General features: G+C 41.8%; 1 long non-coding RNA gene across 1 annotated transcript in view; it reads right to left on the bottom strand.

Moving 5' to 3' along the window:
* Positions 1-674: 674 nt before the first annotated feature.
* The window catches only part of LOC309339417, a 64,866-nt gene continuing 38,427 nt past the window's right edge, over positions 675-27,113 (bottom strand). Inside the window, exons 3-4 of the long non-coding RNA XR_014155322.1 lie at positions 2,183-2,260; positions 675-808 (exon numbers count right to left, since the gene is read on the bottom strand). This is a non-coding gene — a long non-coding RNA (uncharacterized lncRNA). The remainder of the gene's footprint in view (positions 809-2,182; positions 2,261-27,113) is intronic.

Below are 27,113 nucleotides of genomic sequence, written 5' to 3'. Positions count from 1 at the left end.
AAATACAGTGCTGTTTTTTTTTCCTCCACCACCCATTTCCCAATGCAAATCAATGGAGAGAGTTATCTCTCCCAAGTGGAAAAGGCTGTATCCCCAAATATCTGTGGTGGAGGGCAGGGCCCCACACTCCACCAACAACTGCTGCCAGCTCCTGGGAGGAGCAAGATGCAGGGAGTTCAGCCAGATGTGGGCACAGCAGCAGAGCAAATCCAAAACTTCTGCCACCTGCACCATGCTGCCGTCCCTGTGCCCCATCTTTCACTATCTCTCGAAGTGGCAGCAACATTCAGTGTTATGGAGGCACACACGCAGGCAACAATACCCTGCTTGCACCACACCACTGAACATTACTGATAGACAGTGCAACCAGTCCCAAAGAGTTAATCGCATTATCCCCCCCACCAGCACCCTGGGCACTGAAAGCAGAAAATAAAAATTGCAAGGCTGCAAAACTGTTGAACAATATGACCTAGTGGATCATCACGAGAGAATGCTAGGAGATGAAGTTGTTGTTTCTGTTGTTATTTAAAGTGGGCTCCGAGTTAATCCAGAGCTTTAAAAATTCATTACCATGTTTATTCTCCAGTATTTTGGGTGTACCCAAACACTTAACTGTAACCATATTTATAAGAGTCTCCTAATTTCCTGAAGATGCAGACTGTATGACCACAGACCACAGTTAGGAACTTAATTTATTTCCAACGCGTTCCCCACTCCGCACTGTTATTGCCTCCATTTGTTGTGGACGCTGCCCCATATCTCAGGCTTCCAGATTTCCTCAGGATCTCTGCTGCTTTCATAGTTAATGCTGAATCTGTGGAGAGCAAGGCAAACACACAGTCATGGTGGTGCAATGGGAAATGTTCGTGTCTTCTCAATGCCTACTCAATTATGCTTGTAAACCATGACTAAGTTCGCCCGCACCTGTTGCATATCAGTTTAACATCAATCGTCATCACAGCCCCCAGCACCTTAAACTAAAAATGGGTTGTTTACTGCCCACTTAATCTCAGCACAAAATGATGAGCAATGGAGTGCTTCCTGCTTGTTACGTGTCACAAATCTTCAGCGCAGCTTGAAGACAAATACATCAGTTACCCTTTTCAGTCCTACTTCATTTTATTTTTTTCTAAGCAACAGAAATGGCCCTTTGGCCAGGTTTGATGAGTCAGAGAATGGTTTATAGAATTTACTCAGCACCTACACTCAATAATACCATGACATTTGCTTAGTCTGGGCCATCTGAAATTTCCTTCCTGACAGGAGGGAGCACAGAACTGCTTTGTGAAATTCAACAGCTATTAAGGAAGGGCAAATCTGTCAATTTGGATTTCAGTTCTGTCTCCACATTTGCACATCAGTTTGTGACTTTAAAAAAAACAACATCTAATGAAAATTGTAAGCCTTTAAGAGTGCATTTATTCTAGCATGTACATTTTGGTATGCAAATCTGCTTAGTATACATACTTTTCCCAAGCAATATGTCTTAATATGTGTGTTATTATGCAGTTTCCTGTAACAGATGCATTTTCGTGCACATTTTTTGGCTGGCGTACTGCATCTCAAAATTCAGAAAAGTGATAATTTCAAAGGATAGCTAATTTCCATTCACATATTGTTTTATTAAGTAGATTTGCATTAAAATTTGAACCAGACTGAGCTTCATTTCCATCCCTAATTGCAACTAGCTCCAATGGAAGTTTTGCAATGCGCTGAGAATTTGGTAGTAGCTGAATTTTGGTAGAATAGGAGCACATGGAGAACTTCAAGATTGTGAATTAAATTTTAATAGCCAATTTCTGATTAGAGATGGCTCCTTTATTTAAAGATAAAACATTAGGAAGATTCCATCAGCATTGCTAAATATCATAAATAGGAATAGGACAATATCACTGCTTTTACTCTTGCCAACAGTCCCCCTCATCCTTTATTTCCACACTGTGGCTGCAGACCAAATCACCTGTCAGGAGAGTTATGAGATTCAGGTGAGGGTCAGATGCCTTGTCAATCCCAGCAGGTATATAAGAGGCCTTCACCCTGGCCAAAACGAAAGTGCTTGGACGTGGACCTGGAAAGCACAGGGCAACAGGTAAATGTGAGTGAGCCCTAACATGGGTAAGCCCTCTGGAAATTATTAAAATATTAGTGACCCTCTTTGAAAGGAATATATATGCCAGTATACCTGAAGGAGCAGCTCCACCTCCTTCATTCAGCCTGGACGCTGAGGTCCACTTCCAAGGGTCTTCTGGCAGCTCCCTCACTGTGGGTGGGGTATAAACAATTATTATTATTATTATAGATAGCTGTCCTAGTCAGTTTTAACCAAATTACCATTCCGATTGAGCTAAATGCATTGCTAAGGAACTGCATCAGAACCAGAGCACAAAGTACTCTTTTGTGATTTGTTTTTAGTTCACGATGCATAAAGATTAACATTACATAAAACCATTACCCTAGTTTTTTCTAGGATTTTTCCCCCCTAGTAAGAGTAGAAAATCGATAAATTATATAAAATTCCCTCAGGGAAGCACATATGGTGTATATATATCCGCCCCGCCCCCCGTATATAGGACAGAAGTGTATATCAAGAACAAACAATAAAAAAGAAAGTGTGTGTGTGGTCTGCATTGTTCATTTATGCAGACAAAGAAAGAGCAGTCTAGGCTGGTCACAATATGTTATGCTCTGTGTTATTCACTCAAGTACAGAACTCCACAGTGATCTCTGAATTTTTGGCGGTGCCCCCTTAATGTTTGTGAAAAATGGAAACCATGTTTCAATAACATTCCTTTGTCTAAAAACCCCTATTGCCAGTTTGCTTTCATGTGTGAGTTTTTCTCAGAATTTGCCAGAAACGGGTAAACCGGTATCGTATTGTATTCCTAGTTTTCCAGTGTTTGGCTATTTCGATCCCAGCAGCTTCCAGAGAAGGATGACTAAGGCTGCAATCCTAGCCCCACCTACCTGGGAGTAATTGCCATTGAATTCAACAGGAATTACATCTGAGTAGATATGATTAGGATTGTGCTGTTAATCTTCAGGCAGAAGGTGATGATCAACAGAGCTAACAGTGTTTCTGGATTATCCATGGGTTGTATATGGGGAAGGCTCATAGCTCACTGGTAGAACATTTGCTTTGCATCCAGAAGGTCCCAGGTTCAATCCCTGGCATCTCTAGGTAGGGATGGGACCTTCCCCTGCCTGAAACTCTGGAGTGCCACTGACAGTCAGCAGAGACAACCTAGTTCTGAACTAGATGAACCAATGATCAGTTTCTGTATAAGGCAGCTTCTTATCATCCTTTGAAAGGTTCCTATACCCAAAACTAAGTCACCATGAGGCAAGCCCATCATATCTGACACAGCAATCATCTCTCCTGACAACCTCTCCACCAGTTAAGGGACAAAGTCCAATTAACACAGTGCAATCAAACTCATGTGTAACTCTACCTAGGCTTTTCTTAGGATTGTGAAAAACATTTTCTAAAAAGCTACATACTACTAACAAAATAATCAAAAAAGCAACTGAGAAGATGAAGCAATGAAGTCTGTTATGCTTTAAAATGTTTTGGCATTATGAACTTGTTAAATGAGTACAGTATTTAATTCTTGTGCAGTATTCGGGTTAGGAAGTTTCAATTAATAACTTGCCAGTGGGAAATGAGGTGGCTGTGCAGCATAATGAAATGGGAATAATCAGTTCCCTCATGTGGGGATGACAGTCGCTGCATCTTCAGAAGCAATAAATTGAGCTGGATGTGTAATTCTCTGGATTGGCATGGAATTTGGGATAGAAGATAATGACCAGATGTAGTTGTCACTCAATAGCTTATGAACTACTAAGTGTAGCTGCATGGGTGGAGGGCATTTCCTCTGTAAGCTCTTGCCACACAGCAACTGCAGTGTTACCAACAACTTCCACCCAAAGCCATTCAGATGAAGCAACACCAAAACACAAGGGTCACCTTGCTGTATCAGACCAAGTCTGTCCAGTCCACCTTTGCCTGATATAGCCATCTCTGTCTCGTTCCTGTCCAAACTTACTATGGGTGACTATTGTACAGATGGCTATGCCAGCTATGACTGCAGTGGGCTGCCATGACAGAATTCTGGGCATATGGATTCATAGGATATGTTTTTTACTAATGAGATGCAGATCCTGAGGTCCAACTATGGTCATTAGGTTCCATAAGAAATACATCAGAACTAGTCCTGAATACCATGCATAGTCGCCTAATTTTTTAGTGAGTTACTTTAAAAAAAGTAAGATTACTTTTTGTTAAGGATTATTTGTAAATTTTGCACTTTATGTATTTCTATTATTTTTAAAGAACTTTGTGAACTTTTAATATGTATATGATTTTCATATACTGGTGGGTAAAGGTAAAGGGACATCTGACCATTAGGTCCAGTCGCAGACGACTCTGGGGTTGCGGTGCTCATCTCGCTTTATTGGCCAAGGGAGCCGGCATACAGCTTCCGGGTCATGTGGCCAGCATGACTATGCCGCTTCTGGCGAACCAGAGCAGCGCACAGAAATGCTGTTTACCTTCCCAGCAGAGCAATACCTATTCATCTACTTGCACTGCGTGCTTTTGGACTTCTAGGTGGGCAGGAGCTGGGACCGAACAACGGGAGCTCACCCCATCGCGGGGATACTGGTGGGTAGTTTTGAGTATATGATGGGCATGTGTGCCACTCTGATAAATTAATTAAACAACCCCATTTGCACAAGCCCCAAATAATGCAAGCACAGATTGCTATGATACAGCTGGCTTTCCAGGTGTCAAACTATTCTTTACCTCCATATACCTTTGTAAATTTAATGTTGTCACAAGCTGTCTTTAATGTTCCAATTTCCCATAGAAGCAGCATCTTGTGGACAGACTAAAATGAGGATGAGACTGCTAAGTCCCATCCCTTCCTTTGTAATGCCAGGTGTCTTCCAGGTCAAGGAATCCTGGGAAACATTTTTCTAGATCATGCAGGTCTATAGAATGGACCACTTTCCATAGGGAGCTATGGTTCCCAGGCTCTCTGAATGCTATGGAAGCATTCTAGGTATGAGGGAAGAAGTCCTCACCCAGACATCTCCCAAGAAACCGCTTTTCCCAGCTAAGTTTAAGTCAAGGGGTGCAAGCATTAGGGCAGGGCTTGGAGCAGGTGGGTTGACTGGACTCATGAAGGTGGATGGGTAGGGAAAGTATCAAAGGCCTGCATACTCTCAGAACATCATCTAAGCCTCTGCTTTGAGATGACTGTGTGGTTTCTTAAAATGCTTGTTTCATTTGCTGCTTTATTTCTTCTCCGTATTTTAGCATGTTTTATTTTTTTTTTACATCACCCAGAATTACTGATATCAGAAAAATGGAACAAACAAACATGACAGGTTTCCCAGTTTCAGAATTGGGAGTGGAATAAACACAGTTATTTCCCATTTTATTTTTTTTTGAAAATTGTAGTAAAGCAAACTAATGATGGGGCTGTTGTGCTTGAACAGCCATTTCTATAATGGCTCCATCATTCACTTTCTGGTTGCAAAACTTGTGCAAAGATAATGCACCCCACTGAAACGTCTGAACATTAACGTTTTCAACGTTCTTTCTCTTTAGAAATTGCAATGAACTGTAATACTCCAATAGTTTTGGTAACTTTCCAAACCTCCCTTACAACACACATTCACAAATACAGAGTTTTTCACTGTGGCCTGGGCTGCCTCTGAAAATGCTTTGGAGAAATTTCCCTTCTCTTGTTTTAATTTAAAAAGTTAAGGATTCCCTCCACATTTTTCCTAAAGGCAGCTTCTCAGAGACGAGGAGAAAGTGTTTAGAAACGGTCTTTTAATGCCCCTGACCCACTGCAGTTTACTACGCACATCTCTTTTGTCATCATCAAAGGATCTAGTTACTTAGCACTCTGTAAGTGTTCCATGAATGCTAACTGTAAGATAAAGAAACTGTAACAGGAAAATAAAATGAGTCTTCAATTTACAATTCTTTGTAGAATCTGGATGTTGGCCATTTTGGAAACACTTGAAAAGGAGCTTATACTGCATTTACAAACTTCATGTTTTGTTAATTATTGAAGAATGTAATCAGAAATTTCATGGTATAGTTTAATGGAAACAGTGGAAAATATGGAATCGCTGGTCTCTGTAAATCAGAAGCCGGAAGTGTCTATACCCCACATATTGAGTCTGTATTCTAACAGTTAAGCATGCTTATGTAAGTAGACTGGTAAATCTAGGGACAACATTTTAATGTTGTTAATAATAATAGTATTAATAATAATAATAAAAATATTTGTGTATATATTTCAAGTGTTTAAAGCACCTCACATATATTATCTAGTAATAATCCTTATCACAACCCTTTAAAGTAAATCAATATTTTGCCCATATCGCAGATGAAAAGAATGAGGCTGAGAAAGAATGGTTTGCCTGAGATGACCCGAAAAATTCATGGTACAGTTAGGCTTAGGAATTGATCAGATCAGGTTGGCCAAAATAAGGCACCTAGGTACTTCAGTTTCATCATTTGCTCAATGGGATTCCCACCCAAAACACTCTTGGAAAAGAATATCTTTGTTTTGTTATAATTGGGCTTTAGTAGTTTAATAGTTAAGAAATTAAGGGCACACATCAGCCCTACCTTAGGTATTAAAAGCAGCCCCCCATCACTTGTGCAAAGAAAAACTGGAATCTGCCAGTATAGGGGGATGCCATTCAGCAGGGGGCGATGTCATTTAGATAAGGGCTTTAAATATCAGTGCAAGAGTGCACCCTTACATTGCATTATTGACATAGGTTAGCCTTCCACAACCAGACATCCTCCATTTGTTTTGGATCACAACTCCCATAAGCTGAGGCTGATGCAAATGTTCTCCAAAACATCTGGAGGGCTCCCGGTTGGGAAATGCAGGCATAGAATTAGATAATATGCTTTGCAGGCCATTGCACAGCTTGCCTGTACTGTTTAAATAATAAATTGTAATGACGAAAGGATCCCATTTCATTTGTCAATTGAAGGTTGAGACCATTCCCACCTACTCCCAAAGCTTCTTCATAGAGAGCGAATCAAATGCACCAACTGGCTTATCATTTTTTGGGAATCTGATTCAGCGTCTTTATGGTAACTTTGTCAGCGTGGCTTGATTTCAAACCATGTGGGCAAAGGAAAACTGCTCATGTGTTGTCATTGTGGTGTCAGTTGACCCACAGCTGGATGGCTCCACCCACCTGTCAAAGTTGGACCACTGGGCTTGGGGAAGTAAGGATCCAGCCCACCAGCTGGAGCCAGTTCCCCTCCTACTATACAGCATTGCTACTGTGTACAATATCTGCCCCGTTCCATTTTAAGGCTATTACAAACTTCAGATCAGGGTTGTTGCTGTTGTTTTTTGTCTTACCCAGAAATGTCCTTATCTTCCCCTCCCAACACTGGCTTTTGCTTTGTAATTTAAGGTCCAGCCTGACCAAAAAAAAAACCCCACTGTGATGCAGTGAGAGCTTGCTGACTTCTCTGGGACCTTTTCATTGTTCCACTCCTATTAAATCTGCTGTGCTACTGTTACTTTTGGATTGTTATTTTTAATCTCCTTCTCCTGGGGTCACCCAGCAATCTGCAAGCATTGAATAAAGAGGCCCTGAAGACTTAAGAGTCCAGTCCATATCACAGACAGCTTTCAGAGACACATTTGGGAAGTCAGATGTGGAAAGTTGTCTTTGCAGCTGTTTCGCTTTGTTTTAATGTGCCTTGTCTTTCCACACCCGGCCAGTTCTGTTTTCTGTCAGATGTAAATGCATTAGTAACAAGAGACCTAAACTGATGAATAAGGACATACTGCTAAAGAATACGCAGTCAGGTTTTATATATTACTTCGTTAATTTCGGTATGACTCAGGAAATTAAATGTGCACTTACAAAGTGAATAAATGAAGCCATGGAGTTCTTTGGATCTTTTTGTGAGTTTGGCACCCTGGAGAAGTATGGACACGCCACTCTGCTACCTTCTAAACACGAGAGGAGAGGAGACAGGGGCTTTGATCGTTTCATGACTATTGGTTCCCAACTTCATGGCTAGGAATGTAATCTTGAGAGCTTTTTTGGAATGTAGACAAAGTGTGTGTGTCTGTGTGTGTGTGTGTGTGTGTGTGTGTGTGTGTGTGTTTTCGTGCACATGTGCATGTTTCAAGAAAAGAAGCCAGAAACAAACAAACAAGTAAAAAAATTAATCTGGTCCAGAGACAAGGAGTTGTTTGGCTAGCTTCATTCTCCATGGCAGGAGATATTGATAGGCAGCAGGAAAAGAATGAATGACTTGGCTTCTGCCAAGATTAGATCAATGTTATCCTCAGTGCCAAAAATTACCAGGGTGTGCTTAGAGGAGCTATAAATCAAGAAACGTGCTTTTCAAAGAAGAAGTCAGCAAGAACTTTAAAACGGGGGGGGGGGGGTAAACAATTTGGACAATGCTAGCTTGAACTGGTGGATTTTCATGTCAAGTAAATTCCTGCATGTTGTTTCAAATGCTGCAAGGAGGACCCTTTGGCTCCTGCAGGGCTCCCTAGCTTGTTAGAGGCAAATAAGAAGCCTAGAAGTAGATTCTGCTCCACTCCAAGTGTGAAACCTTGCAGGCATTCAGGTGGGATGCACCGATATTGGAAAGCTCCCAAGATGAAGATATGGCTCTCATATGAATTTGTAACCCGTTGGCAATCTGTCCTTAAGATTGGGCCTTGGTTGACTCGAATTCCATTTTTGCACCTTTGGCGATGACTTGGAAACTGCAACTAATCCAGAATGCATATGCTTGACTGGTGACTGGAAGCATCCCCCAGGACCATATTACACCTGTCCTAAAAGATCCACATCGGTTCCCAGTACATTTCTGAGCACAATTCAAACTGTTGATGTTACTTTTAAAGCCCTTAATGGCCTTGGCCCGGTATACCTGAAGGAGCATCTCCATCCCCATCATTCAGCTTGGACATTGCCCTCCCATCAGATGTGAAAATGATAAACAACCACACAATTTTCCAAAGACATCTGAAGACAACCCTGTATGAGGAAGTTTTTAATGTTTGTTGTTTTGCTGTGTTTTGCAGCCAGATGGGCGGGGTATAAGTAAGTAATATGCTGTTGTTGATTATGATTATTTTACTTTTTTCCTTATTTATAACTAGGTTTCTTTCCCCAGTCTCAAGCAATCCTACCTTTATCTTGTTTTCCCGCAACCTGACTTTATTTCAGTGGCCTTTCTTATCACTCTCCTTCCTTATCATAAGTAAGATTGGAGAGAACATATGTCCAGGGCACAGGTGTTGACACTGGGCATGCTTGCCTGACATTCCTTCGTATCTGCAATAGCACTGGTGAATGGGATTTTGGAACAGCCGCATTATATGCCATCTGCATTGTGTTGAGCTACGTTGAATGGTTGGCCCAATCCCATGGTCATGAAGTACACCATAGGATTCAAAATGCATATAGATATTTCTCCATATGAGAAATTCAAGGGGAAGTCAGAAGACTTTGGGAAGGACTACTTACGTTTATTGGGGAACGCTATCATGCATTCCTAATTCAACAACACAAGATCAATCCTTGTTGAACGTCCTAAGAAAGGCACACCTTGACTGAACTTCCTGTCTAAGAGAATAAGAACCCAAATGAACCTGTTTGATGGTGTGTAAGCTATGCAACATTTCTGGGGACGTGGCTGGAGCTGTGGGTTAAACCACTGAGCCTAGGACTTGCCGATCAGAAGGTCGGCAGTTCGAATCCCCGCAATGCGATGAGCTACTGTTGCTCGGTCCCAGCTTCTGTCAACCTAACAGTTCGAAAGCACGTCAAAGTGCAAGTAGATAAATAGGTACCACTCTGGCGGGAAGGTAAACGGAGTTTCCGTGCGCTGCTCTGGTTCGCCAGAAGCGGCTTAGTCATGCTGGCCACATGACCCAGAAGCTGTATGCCGGCTCCCTTGGCCAATAAATAAAGATGAGCGCTGCAACCCCAGAGTCGGCCACGACTGGACCTTTACCTTTACCCAAGCTTTGCAACAATATGATCTGCATAGCCCCATTCATAAGGAGGACATTTTACACTCGTAGCAGCCTTTTGCACCCATAGTGGTAGCAGGAAGGAGATCACCCTGCCACCTTAGTGGTCACCTTAGGCAAAGTCAAAATGCTGGTCCACTACTTAATATTTTAATAGAACATAAAGACTGAGGGAGCACAGTTATGTTAGCTACCTGCAGCATGGAGTGTGTGCCACATGTGATAACTGTTTGATGGTAAGGCTGGCCAAAGGGAGTGTCATGTGTAGAAAAAAATTTCAGTATGCAGTATGCAGTATTCCCCTTGCTAGACCATGGTCACTGAGCACAATCCTGAAGTCAGTGACTAAATCCCAGTGCCTCTTTTGCAATGCCTGAATTGCTTATTGCCTAACACAAGGAAGAGCAGAATGGTGTGCATGTTGCTGACAGCAGCATGATGATACGCAGATTTGGACATTGTTTGCATCCCCAAAGGACACATTAATTGAATGTGACAATTAAAAAAATGAAAACAGGCATACCTCCATATGCCTTTTTCTTTCTTTTTTTTACTGCTCCAAGCTTTGCTATACAAAGGGAAAATAATGAAGCAAAGACACCTTTGAATTAACCCATGATTTACATTTATATATGTGACATCTTGGAAGGGGCACACAAAAAGATGGAAATGAATGGAACTAAATTCTGTTTAAAAATTCAGAGTATAGGATTAGAAAAACAAAAGGAATTTAATAGCTATAGAATGCATATTATTTGGGGCGGTATTAAATGAAGTCCTTGCATAAGCAGAATGACTTTCTTCCCTTCTGCATTTCCTGTGTCATCCCTAGATTGGCTCTGGGGGGGGGTTAGGGGAACCCACAAAACAAATATAAGGGAGCACACAGGGGGAGAAGAGGGGGAAAGCCCCATTGCACAAGCTGAAGTTGCACAAGGATTTACTTAGTGCTATGCTGAATGTAGCCATTCTTATTGGATATCCATATTTCTTCAGTAATATAACTTAAGGCAGTGTTCAGAGAGTTCCTGGAATGTTTCCTATTCAAGCACCAGGTACTGGGCTGTACTGGGCACCACCTGTGATAACACACACACACACACACACGACTATTTATGATGACATTTAAATGACATCCAAAGCATTTAAATGCTCCGTGATAGATAGCTAACTGAAGTGCTATGGGGGGGGGGAGGGAGGGAGTAATTTGGTCTGCTTCACAATATGTAAACTGAAATATGGCGATCCTTCAAAATTCACACTTTTCTGAATTTTGCATTGCTGTTTTCCAACCAAATGATACAGACAAAAATGTGCATGTTAAGGTAGAAGGTGCATTGAAAAAAAGACATATATTAGTGAAAAAAACATACAAAATGCTTTATATCCAAGAAAATAGTTTTGCTAAAATGTGTATTTTAGGGAAAACTGCATACAAAAATGTGTATATGAGGATAAATGCATGTTATAATACAGGTGAGTTTTGTGAGGTTTTTTATTTTTAAAAAATAAACTTATGCAGAAGTGTGGAAAAAATATACTTAAGATTGGGAAAATGAGGAAAGATTAGGTTTGCTTTCTTTAATTTGGTGGTTAGTGCCACTGCAATCTGAAAAGAGGCCTATAATTTCTCCCTCCTCTTTCTCCCACCCACCGCTTTATCAAGACAGGGAGACAGATGTTAGCAGCGCTGGGCATCATCTCCTTTTACCTCCTCATTTCCTTTAAATGCTATATAATGCACAGCACAATCCTTTCAGTATGAAAAGCGGTTCAGTCTTTACTTGCTGGAAGCTTTACCTCTCTCCCCAAATGGCAAGTTTCCGTGCTGAAACTGGAACCCTGTGAAAACCCAGCTGAGGGAAATCAGAGTTGCCGTGAGTGAGTTTCATTTCAGAGTTGCTCAGCTGCTGAAAGCAATGAAACAGCAAGCCCTCCACATGGCTTGCAGACAGGAACAAACAAACAAAATCCCATAGAAGGGAAGCAGTAAGGAAACCTCAAGCTTGAATTCGGCACCAGGGTTGAGAGGAAGGAGAGCATCTATCAGCAACCTAAATAAATAAATGATACTTTATCGTTTCAAAAACAAATTGTTCCCTTGGTTTCTATGGGAAGGCGTAGCCCATCTTTGATCACAGGTTTCCTGGTGATAACGAAAAAAGGTACTCCTAACAGAACAAACACATGGCCTCTGGATGAATGTAAAACAGTATTGTCACTTAAAGGGAAAGCAAACACTTGATAATTTTGCATTGTTAATGCAACCAATGAAAACACAGGGTGGTATTCAACTAAATTTTACTCAAAGGAGACCTGCTGAAATGAATGAACATGACTATGTTAGGCCCAGTCATTTCAATGGGTCTACTCTGAGTAAAACTTAGTTGAATACTCCCCATCGTACTTAGGGAAGTGAATCGCTTTCTCTGGTGAGAAAGTGTTCAGACTCACAGATACCAAAGGTGTGAAAATACAGCATCCTGGGCTTTCAACTGACAAGGCATTTATATAATTCTTTTTTTAAAAAAATCTATGCTAGCCTGATCTTCTTTGCTTTACAGAGGGAGTTCAAACACTAATTTGCTGGTGTCAAATTCTGAATTCAGAACTATCAGATTTAATGGGATCAGTATAAGAAACTCTTACAGTTAACAAGGGGGCAGTACATGGAAAGATTAATGGCTGTTAACTGGACAGGAGATTATGTACATACTCCTCATATTGGTTCTGCAGGATCCATGCGTAGGATTATGTCCAACGCTGTGCCAGTGCAATTTCTCTGGCACAATTGTTTTCTCTTCTCCCTGTTCATGCACACCAGAATTATGCTTTGGACCCCCCAGAGCTAATTTTGAGAAGGTGTGGGGTGCTGGAGTGGACAGGTGAGGAAGAGGGTGTTCCGTTGCATGCTCACAAGTCCCTTGCACCAGTGTATATGCAGCATTGTATATACAAGGTCTCCTCTAGTCGGTGCAACAGGAGGCAACAACAAGAAGAAAGCCAGGAGCATTCAGCATAGTGCTAAGTGAAGTATGCATGTGGGGAATGAGGTCAACTCATGCAATGGCACTTCCCTGCTCCCCATGTGCACCCCTAAACTTATTCTAAGAGTTTCCCCAACCCACCAGAGAAGATTTGGGGGGCACAGGGGGCAAAAAGAGGGGGCCCATTGGTGAGCAGACCTTGTTCCACCCATAGAATCATAGAATTGTAGAGTTGGAAGGGACCATGAGGGTCATCTAGTCCAACCTCCTGCACTGCAGGAATCCTTTGCCTAATGTGGGGCTCAAACCCACAACCCTGAGATTCAAAGTCTTATGCTCTACCGACTGTTCTATCCCACAACTTAGCTGAATCCTACAGAGGAATCCATTCTAGATTGTAATGGATGTTCTGTTATCTCTAAAATATAGTTCACATTTAGCAATTGTCCTATTTTTTTGAGGGGGATACACGTATTTTTTGTTTGAGGGCTGTTCACAAGGGGAGAATCCATGATGGGCTTTTTCCCCAGTGAGGAAACTGGCCATGAAAAAAAATCTGAAATTTAGGGTTGAGAATCTAAAATATTTGAGTTACGAACACTGATGCAATATGGCCTAGCGACTCAAGCTCCTATTAACAATGAGCAAGCCATTTAATCATCCCTTTATTGTGGCAATGTTCCCTGGAGTAGAAACATATATTTTAGAAGGGTTAGTGCTGGCAGTAATCTGTTTCCAAGGGGAGCTGATAGGAGCATCATCTATCTTCTCACAAAATTTCTAATTAACAAACCACAAACATCTGGCAAAATATTCCTTAAGAAGGTTACAGTGCCATGGACCAGATGTGCCATTAAGCCTGCTACACAGAGATGTGCATATGAGTCTGATTTAAATATTGTTATGGATTATTAATTGTTTTATAGCCATGTTCTTCCATCCGGAGTGCATTTTTAGAGTTGGAGTCAGTTTTTTTTATTATTACTTAAAAGCAGGAGGATCTGCATACATGGGATGATGGCAAACTATTAACCAAGCTTTAAACTCTTTGGCTGGGTAGATTCACGCCGTTGACACATCCTTGTGAGGAGGGAATTCCACATCTATGGGACTGCCACAGAGGATGCCCTCTTTGGGGCCACTACTGTTTTTGCCTTGCATGCGAATCTGTGCCATCCTTTGATCCTTTCAGGTGGGGCCGACCACTTAGAAATGTGATAGTCTAGTCTCAGTGTGATGGCAAAGAATGTCATCATCAAACCTTTATTGGCATCACTTACAAACATTCAGGTCCAGTCGTGGCCGACTCTGGGGTTGTGGCGGTCATCTCGCTTTATTGGCCGAGGGAGCCGGCGTACAGCTTCCGGGTCATGAGGCCAGCATGACTAAGCCACTTCTGGCGAATCAGAGCAATGCACAGAAACGCCGTTTACCGTCCCGCCGGAGTGCTACCTATTTATCTACTTGCACTTTGACATGCTAGGTTGGCAGGAGTAGGGACTGTGCTAGGTTGGCAGGAGCAGGGACCGAGCAATGGGAGCTCACCCCGTCGCAGGGATTCGAACAGCCAACCTTCTGATTGGCAAATCCTAGGCTCTGTGGTTTAACCCACAGCGCCACCCGTGTCCCTCAAAATAAATAGGCCAGTACGATCTCGTCACCATTTCAACTATACAGTCATTTGCCAAAGCGAAGAAGAGGAGGCAAGCACTCTATTTCACCTCTGTGGGTCTCCAGCAAGGGCAGGGTCCTGTAGCATACTTCGGCCACACACACAAAATAGAGGAACTTAGCTACTGTCTTGGTGAGCTCCTGATCTCTCCCCTGTAATAAGAAGCGTATGACCTCTGTCTCTGGTTTCCATATTGAGATACATAGATGGTCTAAAAATTGTTGGCGGAGATCATCATACATTTTACATTTAAGGGCCATGTGAGCTAGAGTTTCCACCAGGTGGGCATCACATGGGCATATCCTATCTCCTTCTGCTGTACCCAGAAACCTGCCCCAAAGGAGGTTAGAAGGATTAGAATTGAACCTAGCCAGCGAAAAAGCCCTTCTTTCTTGTGGGTTAAACAAAAATTGTAAATAATTAAGGTTAAATTCCTGTGCCCAGGAGAGTCGAAAATAAAGAGGGGGGCATGTTTTTTCCACAGCTGAGATTAGTTCCTGGCGACCTGTGTCCCACAGCCTAGTTTTTAGCATGGCCTTGGCGACTGGAAAAGCCACAGCACCCAGGAGATCCTCTGAAAGCCTAAGTTGTGGCAAAGAATGTGATCAGGGGACTTTCATGCCAGGCAACAACCAGGCAGGCAGAGAAAATAAATGTGTCAGATAGTAGCAGTACTCATGAAGTGAGTGGGAATAGGATAACAAAACCCTAGATCCTATATGTGATTTCATAAAATAGCCTAGCATAGAACCAGCAACAAACTGCCTTCAAGTAACATCCAGTCTGCTAAGAATTTTCCTCTGGAATGAGCACAACAATAGCCTCACTGGTTCAACACAAAGGCCTATTGGTTGAGCCTCTGTTTTCCCTCAGTGACAATCAGAAAGCTCTGGGGACCCCACAAGCAGGGCCAGAGACCAAGGGTTTGGCCCCATTTGAGTTTTCCAGCAGCTGGCCTTCAGAGGCACAGGACCACCTTCAGCTGTCATAACCAGCAGCCAGGGATAGCTTTCTCCTGCGTAAACTGCCCTACTGATGAACTGCACCATGTAGACCAGAGGAGGGAGCACTGGGGGACTTGACAGAGGAGGGAGCAGGGGACTTGACAGGCCACACAGTAGCATGTTGTCAAGTAGCAAGGGGGGAAGGAAGTTGGAAGGTTCTGATGAAGTAAAAGGTGGAAGCCTAATGTGTCTGACAAAAATAAGCAAAGTTCAGCTTCTTCTCCCTTTTCACATAAAATGTAATTATATATAGAAACTGTGATCCAAGCGCCATTTTATAGCCTATAGTACAAGGAATCTAGTACGCCAACACATTTTTGTGGGTAATTATACACGAAGGAATCTATAGAACAGATGGCAATATTCTTTTACTATATTGTTTTTGTAGTGTGATATAAGACGTTTTGAGAACTTCTTTCAATAAAAGGCTAAGACTTAAAACGGTGAGCAATGGCTCTTGTACAGCTAAATATGCTTTTTCTTTTGGTGGGGAGGGTGGGGGAAATAAAATTAAAATGTTGTAATATATGATGACGGTCTCTCCCATCTTTTGAAAGCTGCTTTGGGAGGCTCTTGGGGAGATAAAGCAGGAGAAAACTTTTCTAAATAAGCAAAGGAAAAATTCACACTAAAATACTGAATAATTTTCATGAAGATTAATTTAAAAAGAGAAAACTGCAAATTGCTGCACAAACTTTGGTAGCTGAATTTAAGATTGGAAAAAAATGAGAAACTGGAAGAACCAAAACTGGCAGATTCACCCATCCCTAGTTTGGAGTAAGGCATACAGCCTGAGACCCTTCTTGCGCAAGTCGCTGCCATTCATGGGGATGTGCTGGTGGTTCATATCTTCTAGCTACAGGTTCAGTGTTTCATATGTCTTGTCTGGGCCTTGTCCTATACCTGGGTGCTCCAGAGCTGCTCACTGCCCCTGATGCTTGGATTTCCTTCTCCTGTGTCCTAAAGACATGTATGCTGGACTCATACCTGCCAAACGTTTGTGCCACAGCACATACACTGGTGCCATCCCATACACAGTCCAACACTTCCAATTTCTTTTCCACTGTGGGTTTGCCATTTTTGCAATTTTAAAATTCACTTCCAGTTTTTGTGCGATGTGCATATGCATGGTCACGCACATATTGAACGAGTCCAGAAGCAAATATGAATAAAACCTACACAATGAGGTAAAGGTACAAAAAACTGGCTGCAGTTAGTAGCTCTGCAGTCCCTAAAATAGGTCAGCCTTGATCAGGAACTGCTGCTGTTGATGCACTTCACAGCCTCAGAAGGAGGCAAAGACAAATTGTTCTGAAAACTATTAACTAAATGCTGTTAAACCAGCCTGTTAAACCAGCCTTTCAGATGTTTTGGACTACAACTCCCATCAGCCCCAGTCACTCATGCAAATTGTAGTCCAAAATATCTGGAAGGCCTCTGACTGGAGAAGGCTGGTTTAACTCTAAATGCATGCATTCCCAAATGTATGGTCAGGAAGAAAGCCTTGATATAATCATGGTACTTATAATGTCCATCAATATGGGTAGTATCTCTGCTTGTTTGAATTCTATTTTTCCCACTTTCAGTATATTGTGGCCATAGCTTTTGATGGCGGGTGGGGGCAGATATTTTTGCGTTCGCTGGAATTACGGCTGCAAAGCACAATCTCGGCTCTGTCTCCTGTTGAAGCCTGTTCATTTCGTCTTGTTTTATTGTTCTCTTCTTAATCTAAAATAAGTACCATTCTGGCAGCATGCATATGGATTCTCTTTGCACTGGAAAAGAACGTAAGTGGGCCCCACCCAGCGCTGCCTGTTACCTCAGGCATCTGGTGGGTGGGGTTCACACTATGGAAAACAGCTTCAGTTTTCATTTTCACAGATGTCGCCCAAGGGGCTTGTGCTAAACTGGAGTCAAAGATAGCTTGAGTTACATAAGCAATTAATCTCTTTAAAATAATTTTTACATTAAACAATGCCATATCATGATTTATTGGGGAGTGACATCTTGTCCAAAATGCAACTTGCAGGCCTTTGTTTCTTTCTGCTTAAATGGAAAAGCAAATTCCAGAATTGTGTAGCAACAAACAGCATTGATTTGATATTTGCATGCTATTGCAGTTGGGGGTAACCCTGCGCCTTAGATTCCTCTATTTCTGTGGAGCCGAAGAAGCTTTGGATTACAACTCCCATCAGCCCAAGCAGGGTTGGTTGGGTCAGATGGTGGTGATGATGATGATATACTTATATATATATCACCTTTTTCCTTGACAGGGAGTCAAGGCGGCTTTCAGATAAAATAAGAACAGCTAAAAGCACTGGAGGTGTAATTTTTTTAAAAAAACTATTTGAAATTAATAGAATTAAATGTGGGCTGGGGGGGGCGTGTTTGTGATCTATTAAAAACACAGAGACAATCACAGCAAAAATAGAACAGCACCAGCCCCCTCATTACAAAAAAAGCAGTCAGTTCCCAAAGAAGGCCCTCTGCCACATCCCTACAAAGTGTGTTTGTGAGGGTGGTGGGACCAAGAGAAGAGCCTCCCCTGAAGATTTCAGAATCTACGCAAGTTCTTATGCAGGAATACGGTCTTGGAGATAGCTTGGATATAAAGTTGATGGGAAGTTCAGCCCAGAACATCTAGCGGGCACCAGCTTGGTCAAGGCTGAGTTAGGAGGACTTTTCCTGCGACACTCTGTGAATAAGATTTGGTATGGCATGGTTGTGTTTCAAGAATCCATTCAAGGCAGCAGAGGGAGCAGTGCTCTCCATCCCGCTCCCCATTTCAAGCCACATGTGATTATTTCTCAAGAACATCTGTCCACAGCCAGCTTGTTGGATCTACTTACCGAGCACTTTCTTATGAAGAATTAAATGGGTTTATATTTCAAATGTGTGTGCCAACAGCACAAATCTATTTGTTTCCAGAACTGCAAAAAAAAGGTGCTATGTTTGCTCTGTGTTGATAACATTGCTATAGTTATGGGGTATGAAAAGAAGATCTCTACAACCAATGCTCATGAAATGCGCTACAGTTTTTCTACTTAATTGTCAATATATCCTTTGAACCAGCTATAAAACTGTCCACATACCTTACTCTGAAACTGAAATACTTCTCAAGCTCAGCTCATAGCAGCAACAGAGCAGTTCCAAAAAGCAGCTTCCATAGTGCAATCCATAGTTTTGAAATAGTTCTCCTTGTTCCTTTGTTTTCATTTACTGTTTCTTGTTTCTTTCCTCTGTGAATATATAGTCAGTGCCTCTTGTTTTGGGTTGAAGCAGAAGCCCAAATTTTACATTATGATAGCCATCTTCAAATGTCTAAAGGGCTGTCACATGGAGGATAGAGCAAGCTTGTTTTCTCCTGCTCTATAGACTAGGAGCAGAGCCAATGGATTGCCATGACAAGAAAGGAGATTCCAACTAAACATCAGGAATAACTTTCTGACGGTAATAATAATAATACAGTGGTACCTCGCGTTAAGAACTTAATTCATTCCGGAGGTCCGTTCTTAACCTGAAACTGTTCTTAACCTGAAGCACCACTTTAGCTAATGGGGCCTTCCACTGCCGCCGTGCCACCAGAGCATGATTTCTGTTCTCATCCTGAAGCAAAGTTCTTAACCCAAGGTACTATTTCTGGGTTAGCAGAGTCTGTAATCTGAAGAGTATGTAACCTGAAGCGTATGTAACCCGAAGCGTATGTATGCCTTCAGATGTCTTTTAAAAATAGGATAGCTGCTTATTTCCTTGACATTTGATGGGAGGGCGTTCCACAGGGCGGGTGCCACTACTGAGAAGGACCTCTGTCTGGTTCCCTGTAACCTCACTTCTCGCAATGAGGGAACCGCCAGAAGGCCCTTGGCGCTGGATCCCAGTCTCATCCTAATGATCCCTTGCAGCTCTCCAGTTTTATTATTCTATGAACAGAATAGCTCCTCATTTTGTAGCAAAGAGTCACTATGTGATGTTTCCCATGAAGTCTGTTGACTAGGCCATCTTACCAAGGACTTCTGGTAATTGCAGTCTACTGCCACTGAGGCTCTGTGTAACAGCAGAACCACCACACCATATATAGCCCAGCCACTCATTATGGAAGATGGGGGGCAGGAAGTTGGGTCTGATCCCTGAGCCAACTCTTAACAGGTTAGCTCCACCCTAACCCAACCCCAGGAATGCCTCATTTCAGGAGTGCCCACTGGCCTCCACTGATGGGACTTTTGTTCAGGATGTAGCGATGGCCTGCACTCATGCTGACTTCATTCTGCCAGCAGTGGCCAGCAGGAGGCCAGCTGACGCAACAGAAACGAGCAGAGGGATGCCACCACTCAATCCAAACCATCCAAAGCCCAAAGGTAAATTCAGATATTTCTACATCCATGAGTATAATGCCACCATATACATGTCTACTGAGAACTCAAAGAGTTCAATGGGGCTTACCTCCAAGTAAGTCGGTACAGGGAAGCATTTGCAGCCAGCATTTTTAGAAGGTTTCATAAAGGCACAGCAAAACTTGCTCAACTGTCTTGAGTTTCCAACACAGATAGCATTGCCCACAGGCAAGCTGAAAGCAAAGATCTCGGATGTATGAGTGCCAATAGGACAGTTCTGCACAGGCAAGTAAGACAACTGCAGAACACTAGATTCTTAGATTACAAAATAAGTCTTTAGTTCAATAGCAGTATGTTTTATGGTTTTAGTTTTCACTGTTGCTTATCCTTTTTATTACTCTGCCCTTTGGTCTGATTTATGTTACAGCTATAATATGCACTGTGAACAGAGCTCTGCTTTTGGTTTGGTGACTTTAATCCATGGGGGTGAAAATGAAGCAATCCATCCTACATAAGATTAAAAGCTTTCATTTATTTCATCATTTATATCCTCAAGGCAGAAAATGGAGAGGGATCTTGTTTGCAGAATAGTTTCTCCTGATACTCCAAACCACAGAACTCTAATAGGTTTAGATGGTACATGGCTTCCTAAAATAACATTTAAAAATAGACTAGCTTAAAGCAGACATCCAGGGAAGGTTAATATTAATTGTTCTATAATTACAAGCAAAATAATGCTTAATAATACAGTCCCCCTCAAAAAAAATTCTATCTATCCATGTCATTTGGGTATACATATTATATCTACTTATTATCAATAATGAAACTTTGCCAAAATTATTGAAATATGTATTCATATATTTAGGATGTGCAACATGTACACAAAGAGACACTAATCTGGACACTATTCTTCTTCAGATGTTTCTCAGTGTAGTGGTAGAGTATAATTTTTAATTTCAGATCTTTGCCTGGTTATTTTACGACTTCACTTTTACGTTAATGTAAAAGCAAGTAGTCCTAGCAATGAGAAGGCAAGCAACGAGAAGAAGAAACCCACAACAACATTAAAGTCCTCCACCTTGTGGCTGAACTTTTGACACACATTTCCTCTTTTCTGTTGCGTAGCCGAAATAGTAACCAGATCCCCTGTGATCCATAAGCATTGCTTTCCAGCATGCAGCCAAAATAGCTCTGGAGAAGGCATTAAGATCGTTAGTGAAATTCCAGGTAGCAAACCTTTCTCTCCTTCATCGTGTTGTTCCGTCCTCATAAGTATGCTGTGTACTTATAATGCCTCTTGCTGACTGAACACCATGGTCATGTGGCCAGCATGACTAAGAGCATGCACCAGAGCAGCACATGGAAATGCCGTTTACCTTTCCGCCGGAGCGATACCTATTTATCTACTTGCACTTTGACGTGCTTTTGAACTGCTAGGTGGGCAGGAGCAGGGACCGAGCAACAGGCGCTCACCCTGTTGCGGGGATTCGAACCAATGACCTTCCGATCGGCAAGCCCAAGGCCCAGTGGTTTACACCACAGTACCACCCGCGTCCCCTCAAGGGATCTGTACTGACTGCTTATTAGCCACCAATCCACTTTTAAGGTTCTGCTACTTACACACAAAGCCCTAAGTAACTCAGGACCAGGTTACCTGAAACAATGCCTTCCTCTTCACTGCCCAGTAAAGACACAATGGTCAGTTAATGGTTAGCTTTGCCAAAGCCTGATGACTATCAGCTTGTGGTGACATGGAGGTGGGCCTTGCTGAAATATAAAATGCCCCCTCTGTGTTGGCAGAATGCATTGGCATTCTGCTGACACACAAGTTTAGGCAAGAATTTTTCCAAACCGAACAAGTGATTTTATGGTTTACATTTTTTAAAATGGATTGATTTTATGGTTGCAAACAGCTTAGAAGCTATTTTGGCATATAATGAGTATATAAATGAAATCATTACAATATGCATATTTTAGTAAAAAGAACCAGGGCGCTTTTTTTCTAGAAAAAGAGGTGTGGGAACTTGTGAGCCTTTCTTTAGCTTTTTTTAGGGGGAAGACTTTTCTTTTTTGCCGGCTTTGCATAATTGCTTTGCATAAATATGTATTATAGGGGGAAATGCTGATCAATTTTCACAAGAACTTTTAAAAGAAGAATTCACAAACTTTGAAGAAATGTCAAGAGTTGAACTTACAATTGGAAAAATGAGAAATGGAGAAAAATAAAATAAAATAAAATTGACACATTTTCCCATCCCTGTTTTAAAATGATCCCAGGCCTGGTTGCAGAAAAATCTGAGCAATGAACAGTGATCTGCTTCTTGCCCTATATACCTGAAGGAGCATCTCCACCCCCATTGTCAGCCCAGATACGGAGATCCAGCTCCAAGGGCCTTCTAGCAGTTTCCTCATTGTGAGAAGTGAGATTACAGGGAACCAGGTGGAGGGCCTTCTTGGTAGTTGTGCCTGCTCTGTGGAATGCCCTCCCATCAGATGTCAAAGAGATAAACAACTATCTGACGTTTCGTAGACATTTGAAGGCAGCCCGGTACAGGAAGTTTTAATGTTTGATGGCTTTATTTTGTTTAATGTTTTAATTTGTTGGAAGTGGCCCAGAGTGGCTGGAACAACCTAGCCAGGTGGGCAGCATATAAATAATAAATTACTACTTTTACTACTGCTACTACTATATTTCACACACAATATTTATTCAAAGGTAGCAATTAATCTTTCTAGGGTGTTGCTTATATTGGAAAAGTCCTTATATACAGAAATAGTCATTGAAATAAAAGGAACATAACTTGAACAAAAATTAATGCTCCACAGAAAGCAGAATATTTTCCATAATTATAAACAGTAAGCTTTTTTTAAAAAAAGCAAATGCTTTAATTGTCTTAAATTGTTAATTGGCCCATTTCTCCCACTGAAGTCAGATGATTTATGCATCCAGACCTCAGTTGCTCCTTTATAGATCCAAGTTTTTGTCTGCCCTGGGAAGCAGTGTCAGTATCTGTTTATCCAACTTCCATATTTTTCAGATATTTTGATTTTACCAACTGCTGACATTTGGCACTACAATTCAAATTAATTCAAGATTCAATTTTTATTCTAGTTCTGATTATTGCTGACAACCATCTTGTAGGGGAAAGAAGAAACTTTTGCTAGTTGAGGGAACTCAGCTCGGGAAATATATTACAAGCTGTTAAGTTATTCCAAGGAGAAGGGGGTTGGGGAGAAACAGATCTGCATTAAAAGAAACAATGGCATCACCAAGCCCAGCTAAAAGTGAAGAAAACTCTTAATTAGAAATAAGTAAGAAGCTCTTAATTGCGGCTAACTAGTCACTGTGATAATATAACTGGGCTATGATGGATTTTCTATGCCTTGAAGTAATTACAGAGGATATTTCCTTCTAATACACCCCAGAAATCCTGGCTTTGGTTCAAGAGTTGTTATTTTTGATGTGCTCTGGGCATATTTACATTGAAATGTTTTTTAAAAGGTTCCAAAGTATGTTAAATCAACACACCCTGCTTCCACAAGCCACGTTGCACTAGTGCACAGCTGTCTGCAGTAACTCCCAACAAGAATGTGCAGTGCAGTCTCCCCCCTTACAGTGGGGAATAGGTTGCTGCAAGGAAGGTTGACAAATTAGAGTTGGGTACAGAACCATAGTGGGTTCCTTGGTCAGGAAGGCTGTTTCTGCATGTGCTGTAGAGGGAAGTGAGGGGCAGATGGGGCTCATCAACCTGAGAAGGCAGCTCATCTAGGAGAAGGAAAACTCTGATCCTAAAGCTCTGCTGCCTTGTGGAGCATCTTTGGGAGAAGAAAGGGCCAAGGAGTAAACCCTAAATAAATGTGGAGTGGTGTCCCTAAGACAGTTGGATGGTGCCTTGAATGCCTCCTTCCAGCAACTCCTGCAGACAAGTTGGTGTCAGGAATGATCCAGCTCTAAGCGAAGATTTGCAGCCAACTGCAGAAAGCAGCCAGGAACAGAGAGGCTTAGATGTTAGACAGGCAGCTGCAGACTTCGGCTCTTCCTGACCTTGACGAACCGACTGATAAGGCAGTAGCTGAGAGCAGGCAGGAACACAACCAAAGCTTGCAGGAAGCACGAATAGTCACGAATAGACTCAGCCTCTCAGCACAGGAGGAAATTGGAGCTGATCCACTAAGTCCGAAAAGTCAGCGAATGGGAGGGCTTCAAGATAGGAAGCTGAACAAGAGATGTAAGAGTTGTAAGTTCAATATCTTCAGTCGCGGCTGGAAGGAGTCTTCAGAAGGGTCATCTTGAGTAATGATGCTGGCGGCTTTGTCATAGCCGTCCGGAGCTATCTGTTTTTGCAATTAGTCCTCCTTTTTAATTACCCACACTTACTGTGTTATCAAGCTGAGAACCTGGACTCCTGACATCTGCTTTCCTTTCAACCACATCAGTGTAGCCGAGAGGGCGGTCTTGCCATCTGGGCAGATCAGGACCACCATACACAATGCCCAGGTTTGCACCCTTGGGAGGTCACTTCAGTGATGTCACCACAGCGGTTTTACTTCACCCATGGAGGCGCACTCCATTGTCTCTTGAGGCAGATGGAGGCCAACAACAGGCTAGCCCTCTGCTGCCGACATGGCCTTGGCCTGTGGGAATGTTAGGATATTTCCGTTCCACCTTAAAAAGGGAGCAGGTTGTTGTGTCACAGCCTGCGTATTTCCTGTTCACAGGAAGTTTCTGTTTTTGTATATAGCTGTTGTTTTTCTCTCTCTGTGCCTGGACACGCAGACAGGCAGTCATGTTTTTCCTTTTTTCTGACCAACGCTGAATAAAGTTGTAAATAATGCTCTCCTGAGTCCATCTTTCGTTGTATGAACTCTGCTGAAAGAGCGTGCACCAGTCCTTGGAATGTGGGAGCTGTTTCTGAGGCTTGTGTCGCTAATTGACTGATACTGCGTTTCTACCAGAGATCGATGGATTGTCCGGAGTCGATGTGGGGGCATGATGACCTTTGTCTCCCTGGCAGTATCCCAACAGGGAATGAGATCTGGCAAGCTAGATATGGGCAAAGCTTCACTTCTTTTTTCAAGTCTGCTCTGCCAGTTGGCTGCACACCTGTATTCAACAGATGAATCGAATCACTGGATGTGTGCAGGAGGTATAATGAAGCATGTGTTTTTGAAGATGTATTGCTGGGGCACAGAAAAAGCTGTGTTGCACTGTACATTTCCCATCAAATGTGAGCTATAAGCCTGAGCAAGGGTAGCCAATGTAGCCCTCCAGATTGGGGAGAAATATGATTCAGCTTGCCTTTAAATGTGAACTTATGTACCATGCACTTTCTGAAACAAACACGAACTGAAACGGAGCCATCCTTCAAAACTTGTACTTCTCCAAATTTTGCAGTGCATTCAAAGTGGGGCTGGATCTAGACACATCAAAAATGTGTTCAGGAAAATGAGTTATAAACCTCATAGTGTGAAATCACATTGGCAAAAGACGGGACTCCACAGCACTATCTGGTGTCACAGTGTTATAAGCCATATAAAATGCTTTTTCTTTACTAATGTAGTAAAGAAATGTCTACTAGTACTAATGTCCTAAATCCAGTCAAGGATTGTGTGCAAAAATGCACATACTCTGGTAAAATGTGCACAAAAATGCATATGCTAGTGGAAATAACATACAAAAATGTGTATGTTAAGACAAAATTGCACCGAAATGCTGATGAATTTTCACACGGACTTTAAGAAAATAAAATCACAAACTCATGTGGATGTGTGGAGAATGAAATTTAACAATGGGAAAATAAGAAAATGAATGAAACTGACTCATTCTCCAGATGTTTCAGACTTCGCCTCCCATCATTGCTAACTAGCTGGGGCTGATGGACGTTATAGTGCCCAACCTCCAGAGGGCACTGTGTTAGTTACCCTTGAATTAATACTCTTGGCATTCTCAGCAATCATTCTCCTGCCAGATTCAACCTGTAAATTTTGAGGGTTCAGCTAAGTCTAGTCCTTAATGCTAAAGTCCATGGTCCCACGGGGCTCCCAGATGATCACCCAAACAGCATATAAGAGTCAGGGAGCAGGTGACTGGTCATATACATAATTGCTGATGCTGATTTTATTATGGTTATTTTAAAAAATACTGTCCTTTTCTACAATGAGTAGCAGAAGCTAAGTCCATTTTATTTGTGTAGTCATGATGGTGTTTTGATTTAATTGAAATTAAAATGTGAAAATGTGCATGCTCAGAGTATTTCATTTTTAAAATAAGCCCTGGTAAACCATTTTTTAAACATATTTCTTTCTGTGGTGTTTTGTTCTATATGCCAGGATTGCAGAAACAGTTGTAAAGCATGGAATGGTGTGCTTCTGGGAAAGGGAAAGCATTATTAATATATGCTTTAAAACTGAAGTAATACACATGGCCATCTAAGTGGCCGATCCATCAGCTGTTCTTGATCATCTTCCCTGATGAAATCAGAGAGAATGATCTGTTGACAAGGAGAAGTATTCACCATTTGATTTTAACTCCCAATCAAGATGTACTGTTAAGGACAGCTGATTCTATTTTTCAATTTACAAGAATCAAATGAGAATTGTGGCTTAGACTTCCTGGCTTTCTATTGAATTCTGAGATATTTGTGGGGGAAATCCACAGAAAGTGCAAAGAAGGGGAAACATACTTTTGAAGAAAAGATGAACACTTGGCAAAAAAGAAACCTGATAGGTCCATGCTTAAATCCAGAACACATGGGAAGAGAATGTTGCATCCATAAAAATGGAGAAGACACAAGGCCTTTGGCTGTGGGTAACTTGCCATCAGCTAAATTCCTTCTTAGATAGGTTGAATGTCTCACCTCCAGATTAATTAAGACTGAAGAAGGGAAATAAAACATAAGATGCACATGGTTTCCAAATCATTCTTCAAAAACCTTCTTGATGGAGAAGAGCTCAGACAGGTAAATGTGTATATATAGAGAGATAATAGTGTAGTCCCCAAAGTTCATGTTTTCCAGTATCAGAACATGAATCCCTTCATCTCATAATGCTCTGTTGCATTG

Source organism: Podarcis erhardii, assembly GCF_964252035.2.
Source record: "Podarcis erhardii genome assembly, chromosome: 3".
NCBI classification, from domain to species: Eukaryota; Metazoa; Chordata; class Lepidosauria; order Squamata; family Lacertidae; genus Podarcis; species Podarcis erhardii.
This window is presented reverse-complemented; position numbering and strand designations above follow the sequence as displayed.